Raw genomic sequence first — 13,819 nt, 5'->3', positions numbered from 1 at the left:
TCGTGACCTACCGAATGTTCTGGGAACTTTCACAGAACTAATATTGGTTTGCTGGGAATACCCTTCTCATGCATACTTACATGCTACCTCTCTGACTCACACAGATGGCGAGCGCTGCTTGCTGTCCTAGGAGCTGCCCCAGGTCTGTCTGTGGCCGTGGGGGGCAGAGAGAGCACAGACTCCCCTGCTGAGAAAGGGTGGAGATGCGGAAGGGTGGAGGTTTTGAGGAGAGAAGGGTTGGAAAGGTGGAGGGAGAAGGAAGGGTGACCCTGTGACAGACCCTCCACACACACACACACACACACAAACACACACACACACACACACACACACACACACACACACACACACACACACACACACACACACACACACACACACACACACACACACACACACACACACACACACACACACACACACACACACAAACACACACAGTATGTGTGTGAAGAGGGTCAAGCTGACTGCTGTAGGGCTGGGCCGCCACTGAGCGTATTAGCTAGCTAGCCTGTCTGTCTCTCTGTAGAGCTGGGAGGCTAGCTAACAGACAGATAGATACTTCTCATGACCAGGTTATATTATGATACAACACTGCTAGCTTGGTGCCTTTCTATATGAGAGACCTGTCCTTCAATTGAGCCTGTAGGGGCATGGTGGAGAGGTGGGTGGGTGTGGAAATGACATCTCTCTTTCTCTCTGCCACCCCCCCATCTCCCCCTCTCCTTCTCTACCTTTTCCTCTTTCACTCCCCTTCACTCTTTCTCTTTACCCTCTCTCTCTTTCTCTTTTCTCTTTTCTCTCTCTCTCTCTCTCTCTCTCTCTCTCTCTCTCTCTCTCGCTCTCTCTCTCTCTCTCTCGCTCTCTCTCTCTCTCTCTCTCTCTCTCTCTCTCTCTCTCTCTCTCTCTCTCTCTCTCTCTCTCTCTCTCTCTCTCTCTCTCTCTTTTATTATGGCAACGGGACACAAATCTTGCTGCTGTAAATAGACACTGTGGTATTTCACCTAACAGATGTGGGAGTTTATCAACGTTTGATTTGTTTTCAACTTTGTGGGTCTGTGTAATCTGTGGGAAATATGTGTCTCTAATGTGGTCCTACATTTGGCAGGAGGTTAGGAAGTGCAGCTCAGTTTCCACCTCGTTTTGTGGGTAGTGGGCATGTGCTCACCGAGTCTGTCAATGGCAAGGCTATGCTCACCGAGTCTGTACATAGTCAAGGATGTTCTTAATTTAGGGTCAGTCACTGTGGTCAGGCTTTGTCCTGAGGCTCTGTGGGGTCTGTGTGTTTCTGAACAGAGCCCCAGAACCAGCTGGCTGAGGGGGACTCTTCTCTAGGTTCATATCTCTCTCTCTCTCTCTCTCTCTCTCTCTCTCTCTCTCTCTCTCTCTCTCTATCTCTCTCTCTCTCTTTCTCTCTCTCTCTCTCTCTCTCTCTCTCTCTCTCTCTCTCTCTCTCTCTCTCTCTTTCTTTATTTCTTTCTCTCTATCTCACTCTCTCTCCCTTTCACCTCTCTCCCTCCCACCTCTCTCCCCCCTCTTTCTCCAGCTCCTGGCTAAGAAGGTGTTCACCCTGTACTCTCTGGCAGTGCAGCAGCTGTCCAAACAGGACCACTATGACTTTGGCCTGCGTGCCCTGACCTCGCTGCTCCGCTACGCTGGCAAGAAGAGACGTGTCTGCCCCGACGTGGCCGACGAGGAGGTACAGTGACACGACTCACTTCAACTGACCGGGTTATACAGTAACAGCACTGCAAGTGACTGCAGAGTACTACACAGCTATTGGGTTCAATTAGATGACATGGGAGTCAATTTCTAGAGAGAAAGATAAAAAGTCTAAGAGACAGAGTCTGGTAGGCAGACAGACAGACAGACAGGCAGACAGGCAGAAATATAGACAGTCAGGCAGACTGGCAGGCAGACAGACAGGCAGAAAGATAGACAGACAGGCAGACAGACAGGCAGGCAGAAAGATAGACAGTCAAGCAGACAGACAGACAGACAGACAGACAGGCAGGCAGAAAGATAGACAGTCAGGCAGACAGACAGACAGACAGGCAGAAAGATAGACAGTCAGGCAGACAGACAGACGTCAGAGAGCAAAAGATAGATAGAAATCTCCCTTTGAATAAATTGGCCATCGGCACTTTTCTATTAATCTCCTGAATAGACCTGTAATTCAATCCATCTGACCTCTGTGTGTGTGTGTATGTGTGTGTGTGTGTGTGTGTGTGTGTGTGTGTGTGTGTGTGTGTGTGTGTGTGTGTGTGTGTGTGTGTGTGTGTGTGTGTGTGTGTGTGTGTGTGTGTGTGTGTGTGTGTGTGTGTGTGTGTGTTTGTGTGCTCTCTCAGAGAGATGCAGAGAGACACAGAATGCAGATGAGAGTTTGACACCATAAAAGTGTGCCTAACACCTGAAGGGGTGCCTGACACTGTGATAAAAAAATTGTATCAAAGAGGACAAAAACTTGAAAAGGAAACTTGAAAAGGATTCATCTTTTACCTGATAGCAAGCTTCAGCTTCAGCAAAAGTTCCTCTGTACTTTTGTATAAATTCACAGTTCCTCGCATTTGTTAAGTTTCTGTTGATGTTGTAAAAGTTAATTCGGTGGTGACTGAACGAGAACCGTGTGTACAGTTGAGTTGACGTACAGTTTGTATTTAAAGTCCATTCATGTTAAAGACAGAAAACTATACCTCGCTGTGGCATGATGTCACCCCCTGACCTCTTACCCCTGATCAGATCCTGCTGATGTCTATGAAAGACATGAACATCGCGAAGCTGGCCTCCGTCGACCTGCCGCTGTTCAACGGAATCATCCAGGACCTCTTCCCCGCGGTGGAGACCCCTACTATCGACTACGGAAAGGTACCCATGCACACACACACACCTCCCCGCCATGGAAATCCCCACCGTTAGTGAAAATAAAGTGTCTTCCCAGTTTCACACTTGAACTGAAAAGGATTAATCGTTGCAGCCTGTCGAAGCAGACGGGCGTAATGCTTTAACTAATGAAGGAGTCTCTGAGAACTGAAAGTTCTCTGCCTCAGGTAACGGACACTCACTGTGCTTTTGTCTGATGATGGGGGACACACATACACGTTAGCGGTTTGATGAACCCGTGGTGGGACTGAGAAGCGGAGGAGTGGGGGAGCGAAACACTTCTGGAGAGAGGACTGTAGCTGTCATTCCATCCCCCCATCCTTCCATCTCTCTACTCCCCCTCTCTCTCTACTCCCCCTCTCTCTCGCTCTCTTCCTCTCTCTCCACACGCGGCTGCCGTCTCTAAAATGTGCCATCTGCTTTTCACACTACCGAGACGTGAGTGAGCCAAGTTGAAAAATGCCGCATCACATCTCCATAAATAATTCAGTGTGTTGAGCTACTCCACTCTGCATCGGCTCTGCATGTTGTGGAGAGAGAGAGAGAGAGAAAGAGATAGCTAGGAGGATATTTATTCATTTAGCTGTTTATTTGGCCTGCTTATAAACAGTCTCTGCCAGTCCCACTGGTACAGGTGCAGAAATAGGGAGGGGAGGGGTTGGGAGGGTGGGGTAGAGATAAATACTCTAAAGGGTTTACATTGTTGCGTTGTAACCACAGCGAATGCTTGTGTTGGTCAGCGTTGTTCAGATGTATAATTCAGACCCTCTGACTGCTCTGTGCCAGATGCCCCAGGGCAGGCCTCAGCGAGTAGCCCTGAATACTGTTTCACTAACTCTGTCTATCCGTCCCGCTGTCTCTGTATCTGCTTCTATCTCTCCATCCATCCATTCCTCTCCTCCCCCTCTCCCCGAAGCTGCGAGAGACGATCGAGGCGGAGCTGCGGCAGGCCTGTCTGCAGGTGACCCCCTTCACCCTGATCAAGGTCATCCAGCTGTACGAGACCAAGAACTCCCGACACGCCACAGTGATTGTGGGTAAGACGGGCAGCGGCAAGACGGCCACCCGGGGGAGCCTTCAGAGCACCCTGACCACCATGCACCTCAAGGGAGAGCCCGGTGGGCTGGCTGGCTGACTGACTTTCGACTTCTCTGGCCCTCCATCCGTAGGACCATAACGTATAGCATTATCTCCCTCTCCGTAAAACCCAGTCTTGTGTTTCCATCTCACAACAAGCGTCTCTCCCAGAGGAGCCCTTCCAACAAATGATCCATTCTAAAACACATTATTAGTATTACTGCTGTAGAATATCTATCACCTATCCCACCGCCCGTTAACATCATCTACATCTCCTCCCCCTCTCCCCACCTCCCTCCATCCCCACGCCTCATTGGTGTATTATAAACTGGGTGGTTCGAGCCCTGAATGCTGATTGGCTGACAGCCGTGGTATATGAGAGTGTATGCCACGGGTATGACAAAACATATATTTTTACTGCTCTAATTATGTTGGTAACCAGTTTATAATAGTAATAAGGCACCTTGTGGGTTTGTGGTATATGGCCAATATACCACGGCTAAGGGCTGTATACAGGTACTCCACGTTGCGTCGTACGTAAGGACAGCCCGTAGCCGTGATATATTGGCCCTATACCACACCCCTTCAAGCCTTATTGCTTAATTAGCCCATCCTCTACTAGGCACTAGGCCCCTCTCTCTCTTGCCACTCAGCCTGGCTTCCCATGGGTCCCCTGGGCTCCCAGACGGCCCTAGTCTGTCTAATTGAGTATATCTCATGATCTTCAGAGGGGCTTTTGGTAGAATAATAATTTTAAGAGCATTCTGAGAGAGAGGGAGTTAGAGATGGAGTAGGAGGAGAGGCAGACTGGTGGGTGTATTAAACAGAGTGAATGGGCTGAGTGGAGACGGATTAAGTCACCAAACCGAATCATCTCTCTGAGAGGGGAGGGGAGAAAATGAGGAGGAGAGGTAATGGGAGGAAGAGAGGAGAGATAAGGCAATCCTCCTCCTCTTCCTTTTCCTCCTCCTCTTCTTCCTCCTCATCAGCTTCTCACAGGCAGCTGGGCTTTAGTGGCATACAGACAACTGCTCTCTCTCTCTCTCTCTCTCTGTCTCTCTCTCTCTCTCTCTCTCTCTCTCTCTCTCTCTCTCTCCCTCTCTCTCTCTCTCTCTCTCTCGGTCTCTCTCTCTCTCTCTCTCTCTCTCTCTCTCTCTCTGTCTCTCTCGCTCACTCTCTCTCTATCTCCCCCATTCTCTGTCTCTCTCTCTCTCTCTCTCTCTGTCTCTCTCTCTCTCCCCCCATTCTCTGTCTCTCTCTCTCTCGCTCGCTCTCTCTCTATCCCCCCCATTCTCTCTCTCTCTCTCTCTCCTCTCTCCTCTCTCTCTCTCTCTCTCTCTCTGTCTCTCTCTCTCTCTCGTCTCTCTCTCTGTCTCTCTCTCTCTCTCTCCCCCATTCTCTGTCTCTCTCTCTCTCGCTCGCTCTCTCTCCCTCTCCCCCATTCTCTGTCTCTCACTCTCACTCTCTCTCTCTCTCTCTCTCTCTCTCTCTCTCTCTCCTCCTCTCTCTCTCTCTCTCTCTCTCTCTCTGTCTCTCTCTGTCTCTCTCTCTCTCTCTCTCTGTCTCTCTCTGTCTCTCTCTGTCTCTCTATGTCTCTCTCTGTCTCTGTCTCTCTCTCTCTCTCAGTCTCTCTCTGTCTCTCTCTGTCTCTCTCTGTCTCTCTCTGTCTCTCTCTGTCTCTGTCTCTCTCTCTCTCTCTCTCTCTGTCTCTCTCTCTCTCTCTCTCTCTCTCTCTCTCTCTCTCTCTCTCTCTCTCTCTCTCTCTCTCTCTCTCTCTCTCTCTCTGTCTCTCTCTCTGTCCCTGTCTGTCTCATTAGAATGGCAGTAATATGCGTTTATCCGGCGCCATTACAACGCTCTGATGTGTCCTGAGACAATCCAGCCACAAAAAGATATACTTCACTGCAGAAGAGTACCCTAACCACCCATATTAAAGACTCTCTGCAGCTCTCTGCTCCCCCACTCCCCCACAGAGAGACACACACGGAACACACACACACACACACACACACACTGTTGTTGACTAACGGTTGGCTGGGAAACACACACAGGGGGGGGGGGGGGGGGGGGGGGCGGCTCGACACTCGACGCAAGAAGAGGCAGAGAGTTAGTTCACAGCTGGCGTTAATTGCCGCGGCTTACCGTTGGCTTTCTAGTCCCGAATATGTTTTGTAGCGGTGCGTTTAAGTGAGCGAGCAGTAGCTGCTGTTTGATGCTGCCCCAGTTGGCGTGGTGCTACAGATCATGTGGCTGGTGTTCTTCTCTGCCGCGCTCTCTCAGTGGCTCTCCCCTTCCTCCCTCCTTCATCGCCCTCCCTCCCTCCTCCCCTCCTCACGTGGCTCCTCCAGATGTGGTTAAAAATAGGCAAACAGAGGGAGGGATGGAGAGAGGGAGGAGGGGAGGAGAGAGGGAGGAGGGGAGGAGAGAGGGAGGAGGGGAGGAGAGGTTGGCTGTGTTTCCAAGTTCCCTTTTTTTTTAATGATGTTCCTGGAGTCTTGTTTTAAGTTTAAAGTTTATTTTTTTTGTGTGCTTTCATGTGTGTGCGCGCGCGCGCGTGTCTCAGGAAATGTGCTTCAGTTTTACTGTTGATTTGATGGGCTGTTTATACTTGAGTCACCTCCAACACACCTTTCTCACTTTCACTGCCCTGTACCTTACCATCCCCCCTTTCCTCCTCCTCATTTCACCTGTCACTCCATTTACACGTACATGTGAGTCATTTAGCAGACGCTCCAATCCAGAGCTCCTTACAGGACCAATCAGGGTTAAGTGCCTTGCTGAAGGGCAAATAGACAGGTTGTACACCTAGTCGGCTCCGGGATTCGAACCAGTGACCTTTCGGTTACTCGCCCAACGTTCTTAACCTTCCCATTTATTGTCTTCCTTTTTTAGGCCGTACATCACAACTGTCTCCATTCTCATCGTTGTATTTGTATAATCCATCATTCATAGCACGTTCGTTCCTATTCCCCGTGTGTCTGTCTCAGTGGTGGGTTGTTCTCTGTGTCTCGCTGTGTGGAACTTCCTGTGGTTGCTGTAATTCTCTTTGGTTTTAGGATTCTGGCTCTCTATGTAACTCAACCCCACGTGTCTCTCTCTCGCTCTCTTTGTTCCGCTTTCTCTTCTCTCCCTGAGTCTGCCTTTCTTTCTTCCTTCCTTCTTTTTTTTTGCATTTCTGACTCAACACCTTGCTCTTTGCATATCTATATCGGGTCTCTATCTGTCTCTCACCATGCGTCGCCTCCGCCTCTCGCTCTCTCTCTCTCGCTCTCTCTCTCTCTGTCTCTCTGTCTTTCTCTCTGTCTTTCTCTCCCTCTCTCTCGCACACTCTCTGTCTCTCTTTCTCGCTCTCTATCTCGCTCTCTCTCTGTCTTTTCCTCTCTCTCTCTCTCTCGCACTCTCTCTGTCTCTCGTTCTCTCTCGTTCTCTCTCTTTCTCTCTATGTCTCTCTCTCTCTCTCTTAATTCAATTCAACAGGCTTTATTGGCATGGGAAACATATGTTTACACTGCCAAAGCAAGTGAAATAGATAATATACAAAAGGGAAATAAACAATAAAAATGAACAGTTAACATTACACTCACAGAAGTTCCAAAAGAATAAAGACATTACAAATGTCATATTATGTATATATACAGTGTTGTAACGATGTACAAATGGTTAAAGTATAAAAGGGAAAATAAATAAGCATAAATATGGGTTGCATTTACAATGGTGTTTGTTCTTCACTGGTTGACCTTTTCTTGTGGCAACAGGTCACAAATCTTCTGCTGTGATGCACACTGTGGTATTTCACCCAATAGATATGGGAGTTTATCAAAATTTGGTTTGTTTTCAAATTCTTGTGGATCTGTGTAATCTGAGGGAAATATGTGTCTCTACTATGGTCATTGGGCAGGAGGTTATGAAGTGCAGGTCAGGTTCCACCTCATTTTGTGGGCAGTGTGCACATAGCCTGTCTTCTCTTGAGAGCCAGGTCTGCCTACGGCGGCCTTTCTCAATAGCAAGGCTATACTCACTGAGTCTGTACATAGTCAAAGCTTTCCTTAGTTTTGGGTCAGTCATAGTGGTCATGTATTCTGTCACTGTGTACTCTCTGTTTAGGGCCACATAGCGTTCTAGTTTGCTCAGTTTTTTTGTTAATTCTTTCCAGTATGTCAAGTAATTATCTTTTTGTTTTCTCATGATTTGGTTGGGTCTAGTTGTGTTGCTGTCCTGGGGCTCTGTGGGGTGTGTTTGTGTTTGTGAACAGAGCCCCAGGACCAGCTTGCTTAGGGGATTATTCTCCAGGTTCATCTCTCTGTAGGTGATGGCTTTGTTATGGAAGGTTTGGGAATCGCTTCCTTTTAGGTGGTTGTAGAATTTAACGTCTCTTTTCTGGATTTTGATAATTAGCGGGTATCGGCCTAATTCTGCTCTGCATGCATTATTTGGTGTTTTACGTTGTACACGGAGGATGTTTTCAATTTGGTGTTTGTCCCATTTTGTGAATTCTTGGTTGGTGAGCGGACCCCAGACCTCACAACCATAAAGGGTAATGGGTTCTATAACTGATTCAAGTATTTTTAGAAGGCCCTTCTTGCCTTGTCTCTTAGATCGTTCACAGCTTTGTGGAAGTTGCCTGTGGCGCTGATGTTTAGGCCAAGGTATGTATCGTTTTTTTGTGTGCTGTAGGGCAACGGTATCTAGATGGAATTTGTAATTGTGGTCCTGGCAACTGGACCTTTTTTGGAAAAACATTATTTTGGTCTTACTGAGATTACTGTCAGGTCCCAGGTCTGTGCAGAATATATAGGTTCTGCTGTAGGTGCTCCTTGGTTGGGGACAGAGGCACCACATCATCAGCAAACAGTAGACAGTTGACTTCAGATTCAAGTAGGGTGAGCCAGGTGCTGCAGACTGTTCTAGTGCCCTCCCCAATTTGTTGATTTACACTGCCGTTCAAAACTAGAAATGTCCTCGTTTTTGAAAGAAAAGCACATTTCTTGTCCATTAAAATAACATCAAATTGATCAGAAATACAGTGTAGACATTGGTAATGTTGTAAATGTATTTTATTTTATTTCACCTATTTAACCAGGTAGGATAGTTGAGAACAAGTTCTCATTTACAACTGCGACCTGACCAAGATAAAGCAAAGCAGTGCAACACAAACAACAACACAGAGTTACACATGGAATAAACAAACATACAGTCAATAACACAATAGAAAAAGTCTATATACAGTGTGTGCAAATGAGGTAGGATAAGGGAGGTTAAGGCGATAAAAAGGCCATAGTGGCAAAATAATTAAAATTTAGCAATTAAACTCTGGAGTAAAATAAATGAAATAAATAACAGTATGGGGATGAGGTAGTTGGATGGGCTATTTACAGATGGGCAATGTACAGGTGCAGTGATCTGTGAGCTGCTCTGACAGCTGGTGCTTAAAGTTAGTGAGGGAGATATGAGTCTCCAGCTTCAGTGATTTTTGCAGTTCGTTCCAGTCATTGGCAGCAGAGAACTGGATGGAAAGGCGGCCAAAGGAGGAATTGGCTTTGGGGGTGACCAGTGAAATATACCTGCTGGAGCGTGTGCTACGGGTGGGTGCTGCTATGGTGACCAGTGAGCTGAGAATATGGCGAATATGAAGCGAGGGCCAGCCAACGAGAGCATACAGGTCGCAGTGCTGGGTAGTATGTGGGGCTTTGGTGACAAAACGGATGGCACTGTGATAGACTGCATCCAATTTGCTGAGTAGAGTGTTGGAGGCTATTTTGTAAATGACATGGCCGAAGTCAAGGATCGGTAGGATAGTCAGTTTTACGAGGGTATGTTTGGCAGCATGAGTGAAGGAGGCTTTGAAATAGTGAAATAGGAAGCCGATTCTAAATTTATTTTTGGATTGGAGATGCTTAATGTGAGTCTGGAAGGAGAGTTTACAGTCTAACCAGACACCTAGGTATTTGTAGTTGTTCACATATTCTAATTCAGAACCATCCAGATTAGTGATGCTGGACGGGCGGGCAGGTGTGGGCAGCGATCGGTTGAAGAGCATGCAATTAGTTTTAATTGCATTTAAGAGCAATTGGAGGCCACAGAAGGAGAGTTGTTTGGCATTGAAGCTCATCTGGGGGTTAGTTAACTTCTCTAGGATAGGTGGGACGGTAGCGTCCCACTTGGCCAAAATCCAGAAAAAATGTTGCGCGCCAAATTCAAATATATTATTATAAAAATCAATCTTTCATGAAATCACACATGAAAGACACCAAATTAAAGCTACACATGTTGTGAATCCAGCCAACATTTCTGATTTAAAAAAGGATTTACGGGGAAAGCACACCAAACAATTATGTTAGCTCAGTACATAGCCACAGAAAAACACAGCCATTTTCCCAGCAAAATATAGCTTTCACAAAAAACAGAAATAGAGATAAAAATGAATCACTAACCTTTGAACATACCTTTGAACAAAACCTTTGAACAATACATTTATGTTTTGTTCGATAATGTGCATATTTATATCCACAAATCTCGGTTTACTTTGGCGCCATGTTCAGAAATGCCTCCAAAATATCTGGAGTAATTACAGAGAGCCACGTCAAATAACAGAAATACTCATCATAAACTTTGATGAAAGATACATGTTTTACCTATAATTAAAGATACACTTCTTCTTAATGCAACTGCGGTGTCAATTTTTTTTTTACTTTACGAAAAAGCACACCATGTAATAATCTGAGACGGAGCTCAGAACAATAGCCAAATTAGCCACCATGTTGGAGTCAACAGAAATACAAAATTACATCATAAATATTCACTTACCTTTGATTATCTTCATCAGAATGCAGTGCCAGGAATCCTAGTTCCACAATAAATCGCTGTTTTGTTCGATAATGTCCATTATTTATGTCCAAATAGCTCATTTTGCTACCATTTGTAGAACAGTGTCCAAACGCTCACACAGATGCAGGCAAACGTCGGACGAAAACTTCAAAAAGTTATATTACAAGTCGAATAAACTGGTCAAATTAAGTAGAGAATCAATCTTCAGGATGTTGTTATCATTTATATCCAATAACGTTCCAACAGGATAATTCTTTTCAGTCTCTATAAGTAATGGAACGCAAGACGACACGATGAGGAAAGCGCGTGACCAGGAACTGGCCATCTGCCAGACCACTGACTCATTCCCCTCCCATCCGGTCCCACAACACAGCATAAGCTTCATTCCACGTTCTACTGACTGTTGACATCTAGTGGAAGGCGCCCTGCACCATTACTGTCCCAGACTTGTTCACGTTGATAGAGGTTGTTTCCTCAATGTTTAGTATTCTGAGTTTCCACCCTGGGCCAATACCCTCTCTCTTGACGTAGGGGTAATGTGCTCTAGTAGCACTGTGCATTGCCAGGGGATGGTCTGTGTGGAAAATTAAGTTGCTTATGTTCCCCTCTTTGTAGCTGTCAGCAAATAGTGTCTCTGGTTTGTCCTTGAGGAGCTTTTTTTTGTACGTATTTCTTGCAGTGTTATTTTCAATATCCTTGGGGTACTGTATTGTAATGACCTTTGGGACAGGGATAAGCCATTGGGGCTTCAAAGGCCTCTGCATTTGGGTGGGGGAGGCTGTGAAACTCTCCTGCCATTGTTAGGCTCTCGAGTTTTCACACATCTGACTTCACATTTCAGTGCTAATTGAAGTTGCCGCCAGGTCTGTTCTGTCCTAGCAGCTTGGTAGCTTAGTAGCCTTATTTACTAAGCTTTATATAACAAAATGACCTAGATATTATTGTCTTTTACTTTTTGGCTTCAGATGTAGCTTCAGACTGAACATTACTCACTCAGTTTTGTGTTGGATGGTATTTCCAGGTTTCTGTGTTTCTTCTGCAGGTTTTGGTTTGTTAGAAGTCTTTTTTTAATGGTCCTTGGTACTAATAGTCCTTTCAGGTAATTTTGTCCAAAATCAAGGTTTTTTTAAGGTATGGAATTTTGATTTGGTTTAAAGGTTTTAATGTTGAGGTCAGTATCCTGTATAAGTCCTTGTGAAAAAAAATCTAGTTTATCCACATTTATCCAACTCTGGATTCTATATTTTTTTGCAGAAGAAGTCAGGAGTTCATGAGCTCACTGTCACGACTTCGACCGAGGCAGGCTCTCCTTCCCGTTCGGGTGGCGCTCGGCGGTCGTCGTCACCGGCCTATTAGCTGCCACTGATCCTTTTCTCCCCCTCCCTATGTGGTTATTGGGCGCACCTGTTTTGTATGAGGGGTAATTAGTTGGGCTTATTTAATCAGCCGGCATTCACGTTTCTTTGTGCGGGATTGTTTGCGTGTAAGTAGTGGTGTGCTACATGTTTCTGGACTGAGTTCTTTTACCCCGTGTCTGGGGTTGGTTATAGTGTACACCCAGTGTGTTAATAGGGTGGACTAGATGGTCCGTGTTCATTAAAGAACATTTTGGATTTGGCACCTGCTGTTTCCTGCGTGTTGACTCCACACTCTGACACCCAGGCCTTACACTCACTCTCTCTCTCCCTATCTCTAATACTCTCTCTCTCTCTGTCTCTCTTCTCTCTACCTTCTCCACTTCCTGGAGGTGCTGCTCTGCTTGCTCTGCTGTATTATTGTAATATGCTTGATTTAATACGTTTTTGATTTGTTTTTGTAAGCTGTCAATGTCAAGAAAGAATGGTAAACTTTGCAAGACTTTTGTTTGCAGTGGTGATCTTCTCGCTTTTCACCTCATCATACCAAACTACGCCGGCTCGCATGGGAAACCAGGCATCGATCACAAACAATCAGGCACTGCTTACCTACACCAGAGATGCACTTCTGTCACTACGAGACTCTGGAGTGGCTGGATCATGCGTCCTCATTGATGTGAAACAACCACGGCGACTGCTGAAGAGAGGCAAATGAGGGGAATCAGAGTGCATTTACAGCTAGAGCCAAACCTCCCTTGTCTAACTTTGATCACAACACTGTCCAGCTCATTCCCACCTACCGTACAGCTCTCAAGGGCATACATCACAGCATACATCACAGCATACATCACAGCATACATCACAGCATACATCACAGCATACATCACAAAGGAGGTAAATGACTGGATCAACCACAAGAGGCAAGCATTCAAGAACAAGGACCAACAACAACTGAAATTTGGGCAAAAGGAGCTCAACCAAAAGCTCAGGGAGACAAGGAAATAATAAATAAGGAATCAATGGAAGAGTTCCTAAAAATGAACTCCAAAAAATGGTGGGAGTCGATGAAGACAATCACCAACATGAACCCTGCAAAAAAATCATTGCACACACCAGATGAGCTGACCAAAGCCAATGAATGAAATGTTTTTTTACTTTGACTTCTCTGTTGAGTCTGAGAATGTGATTGACTCCTTTGTTGTTGATGATTGTGTTCATAGGTTGGAAATCAATCCTATATTTTTCACAAGACTCTTCAAGCACACCTGAATGAATAAGGTGACAGGCCCGGATGGCATCTCTGCTTGTTTTCTAAAAAATATGTGCAGAGGAACTGACTCCGGTTTGGTGCCCTATCTGTAGACTCCCATGCAGTCCGGAAAAGGGACAATATCCCTCCAGTCCCCAAAAAGCCCTGTGGCCCTGACCCCCATCCTAATGAAGTGTTTTGAAAAGATCCTGGTGTACGATCTCCATTCACATGTGAACCCTGTGTTAGATCCTTATCAATTTGCCTGTGAGCAAAGTTGTGGAACTGATGATGCAATCAACACCATAGTGTAAGCATCTGGAAAACACCAAGGCCTATGCTAGACTGTCGTTTATTGATTTCACTTCAACCTTTAACACAATACAGCCACATTTCCTACTCAGCCAGTTCAAGGAGATAGGCGTTAACCCCT

General features: G+C 46.0%; 1 pseudogene; it reads left to right on the top strand.

Annotated features, from left to right (window-relative positions):
- LOC129835426 (dynein axonemal heavy chain 2-like) overlaps positions 1-13,819 on the top strand; it is a 214,451-nt pseudogene that overhangs the window by 156,449 nt on the left and 44,183 nt on the right.

Source organism: Salvelinus fontinalis, chromosome 36 (assembly GCF_029448725.1).
Source record: "Salvelinus fontinalis isolate EN_2023a chromosome 36, ASM2944872v1, whole genome shotgun sequence".
NCBI lineage: Eukaryota > Metazoa > Chordata > Actinopteri > Salmoniformes > Salmonidae > Salvelinus > Salvelinus fontinalis.
The sequence above is the reverse complement of the archived record's forward strand: the minus strand, read 5'-3'. Positions and strand labels throughout refer to the sequence as shown.